Source organism: Periplaneta americana, chromosome 15 (assembly GCF_040183065.1).
Source record: "Periplaneta americana isolate PAMFEO1 chromosome 15, P.americana_PAMFEO1_priV1, whole genome shotgun sequence".
In the NCBI taxonomy this organism is placed as follows: Eukaryota; Metazoa; Arthropoda; class Insecta; order Blattodea; family Blattidae; genus Periplaneta; species Periplaneta americana.
In genome coordinates this window covers 126083262-126097701 of record NC_091131.1, presented here as the reverse complement: position 1 = coordinate 126097701, position 14440 = coordinate 126083262, and the positions used below count along the sequence as shown (strand labels likewise).

The 14440-nt window shown below is 33.8% G+C and overlaps 1 protein-coding gene across 13 annotated transcripts in view; it reads right to left on the bottom strand.

Moving 5' to 3' along the window:
* Positions 1-14440, bottom strand: part of LOC138715318 (serine protease gd-like) — a 371579-nt gene that overhangs the window by 329186 nt on the left and 27953 nt on the right. For 11 of the 13 annotated variants that reach the window (XR_011336237.1, XR_011336236.1, XR_011336239.1 and 8 more), the window contains one exon: positions 13154-13322. The gene's annotated coding sequence lies outside the window, so the exon portion shown is untranslated. Of the gene's footprint in view, positions 1-6315; positions 10564-13153; positions 13323-14440 lie in introns of those variants that run through there. The other 2 variants (XR_011336240.1, XR_011336238.1) reach the window with 2 other exon arrangements.

Below are 14440 nucleotides of genomic sequence, written 5' to 3'. Positions count from 1 at the left end.
TTGCGATAAAAGTTTTGCCGCAACATTCCATTTATGTTCACCTCAGGGCGAAAGATTTCTAAGAAGAAAATTATGTTTACCAACAGTTAGATCTCTCAAAAATTGACTTTATGAATTTGGTATAGGCCCGGTATAAGTCGCGCCATTTTACAATCAATTATTAAAAATAAAATACGACATTGTACCATTGAATGAAAAGGTTGTAACTATTATTGTTGACGATAAAATGTATTTGAAGGAAAATATAACTTACAATGCTAAAGCAGACACTTTGAGGGATTCATTGAATTAGGTATAGATAGGCATAATCAACAAACTTCAACTGACGTAAAAATTTTAGAAGTGCCATTTGCAAACCAAGCACTGGTTTTCATTATTCGAGGAATGTGCAAAATTTTAAAGGAAACTACGTATGTTATTTTCTATCAAAAGATGCAATGCCTGCAGAAATTTTAAAATCGCATCTGCTTGATGTAAAAGATAACTTACAAGATACAGGCTTCATCCCTAAAGCAGCGACTGTGCCGGTATCTTCACTGACAAATATTTCAGTGTGAAAATAAATTGTTACATCAAAAATAAAATGGATAACCATTAGCTAAGAAACGAAATACACAATCTATGAAAGTTTCTAAATTCATGCACAACTAAATCATACTTACATTTGAAAATACGAGAATTGTTTCATTTCATTTCTGTTCCAATAACTTTGTAACGTCTTATTAATTTAAAATGTTGTGAACCTTGTGACTAAATAAAACTATTGATTTGCATTTTTTATTGACATCAAATGAACAACTCTCCGTTTTTCCTCACATAACCTAGCACGCTGCAAGAAGTGTATAAACAATCCAAGCCGCTAGATAGCAGCACAAGCCACTTTTCACCGCCTCTTGCAATACTAAATAGGCAAGCTTTCCAGTATTATTGTAACACTGTAAGAAACATGCCCCCCGAAAATACCTTTATTAAATGATCATATTCCGATATATTATACTGTACCACGGTCAAGCTATGATGGGGGGGAGGAGGTAAATGATGTCCCCCATAACCCCGTTATATGGGGATACTATGGCTTTGATTGCCCCCCCCCCCAAAGAAACGATTCTCTCTCCGCCTATGATTAGAAGATACAATTATAATTAAATATCCAGGGCAGCCAATACCAGATCTCAATATTGTGCAGAAAGCAAAGAATGATAAAAACTATATGTACACTAGAAAATTCATGAGAACAGTGACAGGATAATATGTTCTGCTTCCCTTACCCATTATTCAGTAGCGGTAATTCATGCTCTACGACAGGTGTCAAAGATAAAAGAGGATACATTTCAGAACACGGATGCCTTCCTTTCCCTCTTACTCCAAATTCCAATCTTGTGCACACAAAATAAATTAGCTATTGGCACTGAAAAATGCCTTTTCGGAAATATTATGATGTTAATTCGACAAACACAGACAAATCTGCTCTTTTTAGTATTTCAAGATAATTGTTACTGAGGTATCCGTATACTAAAGTTCTCCCAATATTTTGTAGCATTCCATTATTTTCAGGTACGATCGGCCACTGACGTCTACTCTATAATCTGAAATGAAAATTAAAAAACTCACTTCGCTCTCTGATAGTTACGCAATCAGATAGCTGCTAACACACAGAACAAAAAACAGCATATCATCTTAGAATACTACGAAATGATTTTATCTGAATTCACCCGTAATTTCTATTGCTTTACTTCCATTCTGTTCTGCATATTATCGTACAAACTTATAAAATCCAGTAGGTATTTCATTGAATGTATTAGAGGCAGAATTAACTTGATTTCTGAAACATGATGTGCAAATAGGCCCTATCAATTGAAGAAGAGTCTTTTTTTTTGTCAACTTGAAAGATGTTTCTACTCTACCATACTTATTAGAAGGTATTCATATATATTTTTTTTTTTATTGGGTTATTTTACGACGCTGTATCAACATCTAGGTTATTTAGCGTCTGAATGAAATGAAGGTGATAATGGCGGTGAAATGAGTCCGGGGTCCAACACCGAAAGTTACCCAGCATTTGCTCATATTGGGTTGAGGGAAAACCCCGGAAAAAACCTCAACCAGGTAACTTGCCCCGACCAGGATTCGAACCCGGGCCACCTGGTTTCGCGGCCAGACGCGCTGACCGTTACTCCACAGGTGTGGACGGTATTCATATATGCCAAGAAATTATATTGTTGCCTAATTATCTGGAAATAGTCGGCGGAAAGCATACATTTCTAGTATAGATGAACAATAATCGAGAAAGCGAGATTAACAGCGCCCGCAAAGCCGAAAACCCACATGACTATATTGTATTACGTCACGTCCAACGAGTTAGAAGTAAGAATATAGATTGGCGATCGCACCACCATCTTTGAAACATTTGAACCTATATCCGCCATGTATTAACTGGTCAACAAGTGGGCGTGGTTCCTATAGGATAATACGGAAAGTGACTGTATAGAACAAGGGTCGTCAGCACAGAGCACTCTGGGGCTAGCCTCTCTTACCCGCGGAAAACGCAGTGCACTATAGTGCTCTCGTAGCTGCTAGCGGGTATGCTCTCTATCTCTCCCTGTTGCACGACAGTGCGCACAGGACGGCACTGCGTACCCATTGCACATTTCAGCGAGTGCTGACGACCACTGGTATAGAATATCTTGCATTTTGTAAATCTTATTTTATATCGCATTAACCCATATAGTCCAATTTACTAACATTTCTTTATTTTAGCAGCTGTCAGGAAACCACGCAGCAAAAATTCATCCCATACATCTTACGTTAACATCTAAGCTTAAAGATGTGGATACAAGTGAGCATGGTTCCTATAGGATGAGGCTGAAAGGATTGTATATAACGTGTTGATCTTGTGAATTTTATTTTATATTGCATCAACTCATATTTCCCATTCTTACCAGTGGGAAGGAAACCCACATCTTACATTAACATTGAAGCTTTAAGCTGTGGAACTAGTATAGAAATGGGCGGGTGTGTATGTGTCTAATGCCTATCCTTTCACTTACGTGATTCGGGTTCCACACACTGCGGACAGATGGTTGCACTGTGACCCATTTTCAATTTGCACACCACTTCGGCGGGACATACTGTACATGATGAGTATTTCTGAAGAGTTATGTGGTGTACTAGAGTGAGTGTATGTGTAAGTGTAGTGTAGGGAATGGGTGAGGAAGGGAGAAGGTGAAATCCCTTGCTGGCACATAGCGTATTCCTGTCGAATAGCACCAAGGGAGCTGCCAGGCTAAACTTTCCCGTCCGACAGACGAATCACTATCAACAGTGACACATGCTTTCTCTTCATATGCACTGTGGAGAGATTTGAGATTTAACCAAGGCATATTGGTGGACAATTTAGTGATTGGAAGTTGTGCACCGCCATCTCTTCTAGACCCAAGGTAGAAATTTTACATGAAAATTTCTGATCTCACCGGGAATCGAACCCAGGTCGGATAGTCTGAAGGCAGACACGTGACCACAGAGCTAACATGGCGGACATTTATGACAATGATAAAATGGAAAAAAATGCATTTATATAACCAATAATAAACCTGTTCAGAAATGCTAGAAATGTGTTTAATGTAACTTAGGTTTGTAAAAAGAGATCAGGATAAAATATGACACGTCAAAGAAACCCGAGCCCTAGTAATAAGGAAGGGACGGATGTTGACGACCTAGAAATGACCGAGAAAAATGACCAAAAATATTTTACATTTACTTTAAAATTCCCTAAAAGTGTAATTAAAGCTAATAAATTAAAGGCAAGAGACTGTATATGGGCAAATACGAGTAATAAACACCAGAGGGGATGGTTCTTAAAAGAAAGGAATGTTACTCACTTGTTTCTGTTTTCTCGTATTAAAAAGATTCTCAATTAATATAAATTTAATTCATGGATGATCATAGCTGTATTGCAACACAGAATAACATAATGTTTAAACTATAAAACTAACATATATTCAAAGCAACGAAAATAACAAAACGTATTATATCAATTTTTATTTCTTCTTTTGGGACGTGGCGGTCACTGCATGCATGACGTTTAAAGATATGAAAAAAATAAATCCTACTTTAGGGCTATCTTAAACTGTAGAATGTTACAGTTGAGAGTTTGATAAAACATAACGTCATTGATGGTTTCAATAATGCTTTATTTTGAATACAACTGCACTGAATATATACAACATAACTTCATTTTTACCACATAATATGTAGTACATAAATATTTCTATTACTGAAATTTTTATGATATATAATTTTGAATCGATGAGATAAAGATATATACTTTTAAATTATTACTCATTATTATTTTGTTTCTTGCCGTCTCCCACGCAAATAAGTTTTAAGTAGCAGAGTTCTTACGCGCTTGTGGGCCGAGGGCTGAAAAATAATAATAGGTTGCATTCTACTCTATTTCCATGTAAAATCTACCCTTACGAAATTCTTAGTCAACTTATGCGATCACTATAACCAACAAAGGAACGTTAGTGTCGTGAGTAATGAAAATATTAAGCACTGGAAAGGAGCAATAATTATATTTGTATAAGATTGTCGGAAAATAAAACGAAACTTTACAAAATGGTATAAAAATCAATACGAAATGGAGAGAATTATTTGTAATTACCTCCCCATCCATGGACAAAAATGGAAGTAATACGATAAATCTTAAGGGAAGGCATAGGTGAAATTTTGGCAAAAATGTGACAAAAATGCGATTCTCAAAGACCAAGGATACCAGAATAAAATTATGTTTGAGTGTCATTCCACAAAAATGCGACATTTTCACGAAAAATAAAAATCTCACGAATCTCTGCTTGTTATATGTCATTTTTTTCGTTATGATCCGAATTTTTTGAATCTGAAAACACTCATTGTGTAACAACACGTATGTGGGAGAAAAAGCACCAAGAAATCTGTGGTTTAAGAGCGTGAAATTATCTACTAGAAATCACATATTTGAATGCATATTTAAGGCAAATAAAACATTACTTCTGTATGTTAAATGCAATTAATAATGAAGTGAGGACCTTTGTTAATAATTATAATGCACAGAAACCATAATACAATGATTATTTCGTGCTTGATTGCAATTATTACAAGGAAAGGTTGAGAGTTCGTGTGTCACGCTCAAATGGACATTTGTTTATATTTCTTCAAAACCATTTAATTTTTTCATGTTTTATAAATGTAAAAGTGAGAAACATCACATAACAATCAACTTCTTATATGGACAACATTTTGACTTATGTACGTATTCTACAAGAAAAACACGTGACACACGGAACACAATGACAAAAATGTTATGTTCGTGTGTCACTAAAGTTTATCCTAAAATCCAGTTACAAATTTTGTTGTTATTGGAAGTCTTTACGTCTAAACATAATTAGTAGTGGAATTTCAAATACTTATTGTTGATTTAGATAATTGTGTGTGCTTTTTTTTCAATGTACATAAACTGTAAGTTAAACACTCTTGAAAATATGTGTTCCATAACACTGTTATAAGGGGGAAAGGAACTGGCCACGCTATCCCATTATCTCCTGGCCTAGTTGCCTCATAAGTGATGCCTTCTTGGTATCACTTGTGAGGTTCACATCTGTCTTTGGACAGACTAAACAATAACTGTTGTAAAAATATAGTGTGTAGGCCTAAAATTAGCATAAGACAATTTATGCCTAAAGTTCGTATAAAATATTTATTATTTTTTTTAATTCCTTGAATTAAAAACTTAAAAAATTGGTTTATGTTAATTTATTTCATATTAAAAACAAGCTTAAGCAGTACATTTATATCGTAAACAGGTAGCCACCATACTAGGCCTGTGTATAAATAAATTGGTGTAATTATTTGCACATTAGGTAAAAATGGTACTAAATTTCTGATATTAATTTAAAATCGTTTTATTTAATAACATTAATTAATTTACCGTAGGTATCATTTAGCAATTCTAAAAGTTAGGCCATTTTAAATCTATATTAGTTTTTCTATTGATATAAATATTAATACATTTTGAACATTTTTTGATAGTATTTTCAAGAATTAAAGTTGGGCTGATTACTTGGTTGGGTTTTTCCGAGGTTTTCTCCAACCATAATGCGAATGTCAGGTAATCTAATGGCGAATTCTCGGCCTCATCTCGTCAAATACCATTTTGCTATCACCAATCCCATTGACACTAAATAACCTAGTGATTGATACAGTGTCATTAAATGACCAAGTAAAAATAGCCGTCAAATATAGGCTACATAAGAAGTTACAAAATCTTGCAGTGGCGAAGAATTGAAAGTGTCTGTGATGTCCAAGGAAGGGAAGTACTACAAATGGTTGACATATTGGTATATTCGTCACATGACATTACACAGGAAATATCACCACATATGGTTGTAAACAACCGTGGATATTTCAATTTAAAAGTGTATTTTAGTGTAATCTAGTGTTGTTTTGTATAATAAGAACTGTAGGCATAGTGTATAAGTCTTCCACAAGAAGTGATGTATTTATAGTGCATTTAAAACAATTAGTAACCAACATGACAGAAATGTTCGTATGTCACAACACATTTGCAATATTTTGTTTTTTAATGGCACTGTTAATTTTTTTTATGCTCGACCATGCTGAAATGTAGTAATTATACAACTGGTAGCAGACCTTTAATGCATGTCATTAAAGTACACCTACTCAATAAAGGTCAGGTCTTTCAGCCAATGACGACTCAGGTTACAACTGTTCAGCCAATGACAGGTCAGCTTTCTACCGTTATAAAACCGCAAGTATCGATTATTTTCGGATATGCAATCGAAAGAGAATTAGCGAAAAGTCACGGAGGCTGGAAATCCAATACTGTCGCAGAAGGTTATGTTCCGTTACTATAATAATTAGCGTTAATTGTAAATAATATTCAAATAAATTCAATTTGTCATCTCGTTTTTCAATGTCTAATTTAATTTCAGTGTTATCTCTGTAGGTTCTTATGGCCTAGCAAGGTCAATGTGGACATCTGTTCCTCGGAAAAAATCAATACTTTCGCGTCTGCGCACATTTCACAACATATGGGACATTGCTCAAAAGTTAATAAAATCAAGTTAGAAATATGGTCGAGCATAAAAAGTCGTATGAAACTCGCCTATAATGGTAATTAAGAACTCGTATGAAAATTATGAAACTCGCTTGCACTCGTTTCATAAATATCCATACTCACTTCTTAATTACCTTCATTATAGGCTCGTTGCATAATGTACTATTAAAGTTCGTGATTTAGCAGTTATATGTACTACACAAGTATCTTAATTGTTTGGAAATCAACAGAATGCATTTACGTCATTTGGCACAATAATATGAACATTTTCCATTTTGGTAATAAATCTAGTGGCAAGAAAATGTTCGTATGTCACACTATACAATATTTAATATTTTTTGCATTATTAATTATTCCTTTTCATTAAGAATTTTTGTTTACATTTAGGAATACTTATGTTAAAAGACAGTAATGTCTTTTTCATGAATTAGGCCTACTAAGTATTTAATTAAATATCCTTTGAAGATCATAGTTAGGTACTTAAAAAATGTTACGCGTGTCATTATGGAATGACATATGACATATTTCCTTATTAAGATGAAATAAATGGCAGGAATTTTTTTCAACGTGATTTTCTTTAATTTTCGACGTGTGGAACCATTTATATATTAATTAATTAAATTGATTACAATTACAATATCTCCAAAACCATCAAAGCTAGATAAAAGAGATTTTGCACAATGTAACTGACATATAAAAGTAGCATGTGATAAAAATTTCAGCTCAACAGATTGAAAACTATAAGATTTAGTAATTTCACCTATGCCTTCCCTTAATACAGAACATTTGTATGTGTGTGCGTGCGTGTTTTTTCTCTATAAAAATCTACACGCTTTGACCGACATTTACGAAAGTATTATTGAGTTTTCCAAAAATGTAGGCCTAAGATTCGTAAATTGGAACGCAATGTCAATTATCAACATTAGTTTCAAAAGTAATTACTAGGGAAATAGACATTTATTCAATTATCAAATGTTGTTTTTGTTTTCTAATGCCAGGCGGTTGACAATAAATACTTTTGACCTCTTGCACTCCAGTATTTTTCAAAGATATTACCATGGCCATCTAATGAAACACAGATTTCGAGGTGTTCCGAATCCATTTCTTGGTTTGAGTTGCACAATGGGCAGTTAGGGGACTGATATATTCCAATTCTATGCAGGTGTTTAGCCAAACAATCAAGGCCTGTTGCCAATCTAAATGCAGCTACAGACGATTTGCGTGGTAAATCGGGAATTAACTGTGGATTATGATGCAGAGAGTTCCATTTTTTCCCTTGAGCTTGTGTTATCAAATTTTGTTTGTTGAAGTCTAAGTATGTAGATTTAATAAATCTTTTCACAGAGTAATACGTAGATTTAGTAACAGGTCTGTAAGTAGCAGTGCTGCCCTTCTTTGCTAAAGCATCCGCATTCTCATATCCCAGGATTCCACAATGGGATGGTATCCATTGGAATACAATTCTTTTATTGAGTGATATTAATTGAGAGAGCATTTTAGTTATTTCTGCTGTTTGAGATGAAGGTGTGTGTTAGAGACTATTGATAGAATAGCTGCTTTGAGTCTGACAATATAACTGCATTCTTAAATTTATTGATGTGGCATAGAATATTATCAAATGTCGAATTAACCTATTTCCCTTGTATTACTATTTGAAAAACTTTTGACTCATACAGAAGTTTCTGATCTATAATTTCTATTAGTACGTTAATTACTACATTACTGACATCAAGTAGCATGATAAAAAACGGTGACATTTAAACTGCCTACTTTCAATTGTTCCTGAGAAAATGGGAACACAAGCAAAGAAATTTAATTTTTTGAAAACCGAATACACAGACGAACACGTGGGAAGAACACAGTCGCAACATTAAAGTTCAAATCCTATTACAAAAACGCAGCCAACATAGTAGGTATAGAATGAAGTTTCAGTTACAGAATTAATAAAAACAAGAGGAAGATGATGTTTAAGCGAAAGAGTTTTGAAATTAATATTCTCGGAAAAAGTAAAGATTTGTGATTTTTATACTGACTATTACACTCTTACTACGTCATACTACTGTTGACCAATGAAACGGTACAAAAGGACGTCTTTCAACCAATCATGGCTGCTTATCGCACAATTTTATCGCGTCCCTAGCATTTGTTTAATTTTATCGCGTCCCTAGCATTTGTTTAATTTTATCGCGTCCCTAGCATTTGTTTCTTTATTTGCCAACATTTCAAACTGCAAATTCTCTACAGTACTATGAAACATGCTTTGTGATCGCCATTTGTTTATAGCATAGACAGTCAACTGAAAATGGCGACTCCGTTCAAACGTTTTGGTGAAGCTAACATTAGTGAAATAGATCAAATGATAGACAGAACGACACCAAACAACACAAAGAGAAACAGAAACAGTATTTGGAGCCAGTTTAATCAATTTTGTATTGAGCGGGAACATAAACTGTTAGGTGACACTCCAGTTGAACAGATCGCTACAATTATGAAAGAATGGGCCATCAATATGCGAAAGGGAGACTGACAAGAGTATAAAGAATACTCTGTAAAAACCATATGGAATGTTACAGCAAAAATTCTGCAAGAAAATTACTATGAACGATATAAACGTAAGTTCAACCCATTTTCTGACTTAGAATTTAAGTGTGCCAGAGATGCCAGAAATACCAAAAGAAAACAGCTTCAGAACCTACCAGAAAAAAGAAAGAAAAGTGCTGTAGCACTAAAAAGTGATGAATATAATTCTATTGTAGAAACTTGTGACGAAAATACTCCACTGGGTTTGGAAATGAAATTTTTTCACATTGCGTCACTGGAATTGGCTTTGCGTGGAGGAGAAGCGGTGAAGTGTCTTACACATCATTTCCAGGAAGAACTGAAAAACGATGGCACTCCATCAGGAAGAATCATTTACAACTCTATATTTTCAAAAACTTGTCAAGGTGGTGACCACAAGTTAGAAGACACGAAGTGGCTTATTCCCAATAAGGAAAACACAGACAGATGTCCTGTAAGACTTTATAAATTATTAACAGAGAAACATAAGTCCAGTGCAATATTAAAAACTGATCGTTTTTTCCTTACTCCCAACCCTACATATAACATTTCTGGGGTTTGGTATAAAAACTGTCCTGTTGGGCAAAATGAAATTTCAAAATGGACTAAGTTATCTGCACAAAAAGCTGGTCTGGACGTCAAAAAACACAAAATTACAAACCACTCCAGTCGATGCACAGCAGTTTCAAATATGACTCGCATTGGCATTCAAGAACAAGAATTAATACAGATCACTGGTCATAGCAATGCATCTTCCCTGAAACCCTACTTACAAATAAATGAAGAGCACCATTCGGAAATCCTGCGTAAGTTGAGGAATACACCATGTACATCAACCAGTTCCACTTTTACGCACACGTCCACTGTAACATCAACTGAACCACCAACCACTAAAACATTCAAATTTGAAAATTGTGCTTTCAATAATTGTTCCTTTTAAAATTATTCATGTTTATTTTTTATTTCATCATCCTTTATTAAAACTTTTCTTATTCCATCATTCCTAATTATAACTTTTCACACACTTGTTTATTATATTTAGGTTATGTTATAGCTTCTGCTGTGTGATACTATGGATAGTCACCTACCAAAGATTGTTTAATACTAAGATTTATTGAAAATCATTTGTCAAGTGACGTTGATTATTGGGATCCGGATAATTGAAGTGGAATTAACTATTTTAATAAAAGTGAAATTGAATCAACAAAGCATTCTTGACTAGTAATCTCCATAGAGTTCAATGAAGATTCTATAGTTGGCACGACTGATAACCTAGATCTAGGCTGATAACAAGAAAACAGCTATCCAGATGGCGGTGAGCTAATCATAACACACTATAGCCATCTAGCGGAATACAATGGTACAGTAATACATTTGAAGACAGTTCAGTATTTTCGTAAATCAATATTTTATTGTATTAGAGTACTTCGTTACTTCTAATCTTTATATAATTTCTTCTAATCGTGTAATAGTCAATTAAATCCTACTCGAGTTTTGATTTTCTCTAGATAAATCAAACCTCTAGTGAGATTACTGTTGATAAAAATCAAGTAACATTAATACAATACGTAACTGCATCATAAAAATGTAGCTACGTAGTTTTATCAATTACTTTAGAAAACTTGAAAGTACGTTCTAAACATAAAATATGAATATTTAAACTCCCTTGCGGCAGTTGACTATTTGTACATTTAAAGTCAGATCGAAGATACTTACAACACAAATACTATCAATTTTCTTGTCTACAGCTTCTACTCACTGACGCTATTCCATTTTTTCATTCTCTATGGAATTCGCATTCATCACTCAACACGTCACAATACCGTCTTGAACAATGCAAATCAAGGCTTCTAAACTTATCATAGGTTGCATTATTATTGAGCTTGTTGGCAAGAGATCGACGGGGAAAGGAGAGCGCTTCTGACGTCACAAGATAGCTAAGCGCGCCAAAGCTCAAATGATTCAAAGCAGTATCTCGTGTTTTTTCTTGTTTATGTTGTTTTGAATGCATTATGCCAGGTCAAAGATGTGCTGTTGCAGTATGCAACAATTCTAACGATAAAAATAAAGAGTTGTCTCTCTTTACCATTCCTAAAGATTTAGAAATTTGAAAAAAAAAAAAAAAGTGGGTAATTGCGTGCAAAAGACACGATAAATTCAATCCTGATGCAAGCAGATAATGCTCTGATCATTTTAAAGACGACGATTTTTTTCCTGATTTTCGAGCAGCTTTAATGAAATTAAAGCCGAAACGACCGACAATGTTAAAGCCTATAGGTAAGTTTAAATAAATCACATAGGTCTATATAAGTAGCCTATGTTAATACCAGCTTTATATAATGGTTCATCTATGTTAACCTACAAATTATTTTCTTTCTTTTGTAATCATGCTACTTATATAAAAAATAGTAACTACTAATACTACTACTAATACTAACAGTTGCATACCAAAGGGGTGGAGGGTTAACAACTGATACCAGTGATGTTTTTTCACTATAATTCTCATTATATTGATTTTATATTAACGATTTATGACATTTTGTCATTATGCCATAATCAGTGGGTTAATCTTAATAGCCTCCAGTGACAGTTCATTGTTGAGTTATAATGATTTTTGTAAATGAACGTGTTGTTGACATTTCATTACCGGTACATGCACCTTTTTCCAAACTTTAGAATGAGGTATTAACATCAATCAATGTTAGATCTTTTATAAACATCCATTTAAAACAAAAACACCACCATCTTGGCCCTCTTTAATTTTAGTATATTATTCTTTCTTTTGAAGGTTTAACCATGCCATCACCAGCATGGCTAAGTAGTTTCAATAATACTGAAAAATTCTACAATGAGTATCATGGCAAGAACACGATTAAAAAGGGGCGGAATATTATAAAAAGAACCAAAGATTATGTGGCAATGTTCGTACATAACGTTCCACGTGAAATTTTATTGTTGATTGTACAGTCAAAACTAGGTTCTTTATACGACTCAAGTATGTGAACACAAGACTGGAAACAAGCAGACGAAAACGGACGACAGACACTGAGAGCAGACGAATTGTTAAGAAATACAGAAAAATAATGCAGTGACAAGTGTAAGTACAGCTTATATACACGGTATAAACACTTTCAACGTATTTATTTTGTTTCATGACACGTACACACTTGGTTTATACCCCTTGTAATGTTTTTATTTGAGGTGATTATGTTTAAAATGTACGCTGATCAATTTGAAAATAAAGGACCAATCAGCATGGACTCTTAGCGCGTCATCAGCCAACTAGTTATTTGATTGGCTAATGGAAACTGAGATAACCTATTGAATGTATAGAAGCCTTGGCTTATGCTGTCCACATGAGATAAGCAATCTGAGAACAGTTAATTGGAAAATCTCAAGTGTACCAAGTTCAGCAATATTTGTTACCAAGCAACTAAAAAGGAGGCTTCCTAAGAGTACTTAAGATCTCTATACACTTACTAATGAGGAAGATTTCATATGTTGTTCCACCGATGAGAGCAAATGTGGTGTAGATTAAGTCCTCCAGCTTGAAGGGTTCAAGGTGCCGTACCCAGCGTCAAAGATGGTCCACACTTATAATTCAGACTGGTTTTATCAATTTGTACCTCCTCATCCAGGAACTGAGACACTGGAAGGCACAGCAGAAAAGTATGAGAAACAATCAAATGAAGGAAAGAAATGAATTGCAAAATAAAGATCCTACACACTTGTGTATAAATACAAAATAAGTAGAAGTTGGATGTCGGTGCCTTAAAATTACAATAATAATTACCAAAAAACGTTATTACATTTACATTAAAATGCCAAACTTCTAATAAAATTATCATAAAAGTTAATAAAATACAGGCAAGTGACTATATATGGAGTGATAATGAACACAAACAAAAGCATATAGTTTACAAAAGAAATCAAAATAAGACCTTGTGTCTGTTTTTATTGTATTATTACAAATTTATAGATGATCATGATTGTAATCTATACTGCAACATAGAATAGCACCTCATTTTTAAACTAGTATTTATTCTAGTAACGAAAATCACAAAACGTTCTATAGAAGTTTTTATTTCTTCTTTAGGCTGAGGTATGTATGTGTGAAAATGGTGATATATAAAAAGGATAAAATCCTGCTTTAATACGATTTTAAATCGTTATTTCTCATTACTTGCATTGGCATAAAATGTAACTTCATCGATGGTTTCAATATTTATTTCATTTGAATATAAACTGTATTGGATCAATGCATGTACAACATAATTGTTGGCAAGTGGAAAACATTGTAAGTCCTGAGAACATTCTTATGATTTCAGAGGTTTTCTGCTTTTGCCAACAATATTATTACTACATGTTATGTATATAGTATTGATGTTTCTATTATATAAATTTTAATTATGAGCCATTTTAAATTACTGATGAAAACAAATTAACATATAAAATCTACCACCGCCACATTCTTTGTCAGCTTATCACAGCATTATCACCACCTACTCAAGGTCAGTTTCCTTAGCAAATAAAATATTTTTGCAGTATAAAAGCAGCAACTATGATTTGTACGTAAGACTGCAAGAAAATTAAATGAAATTTGAAAAAATTCTATAAAAAATCTATAAGAACTGAAGAAAAATATTTTTAATGGACCATAGAATGAAAAAATTACCTATTGGAAAATTTAAAAAACAAATAAATACTTACTTACTGGCTTTTAAGGAACCCGGAGGTTCATTGCCGCCCTCACATAAGCCCGCCATA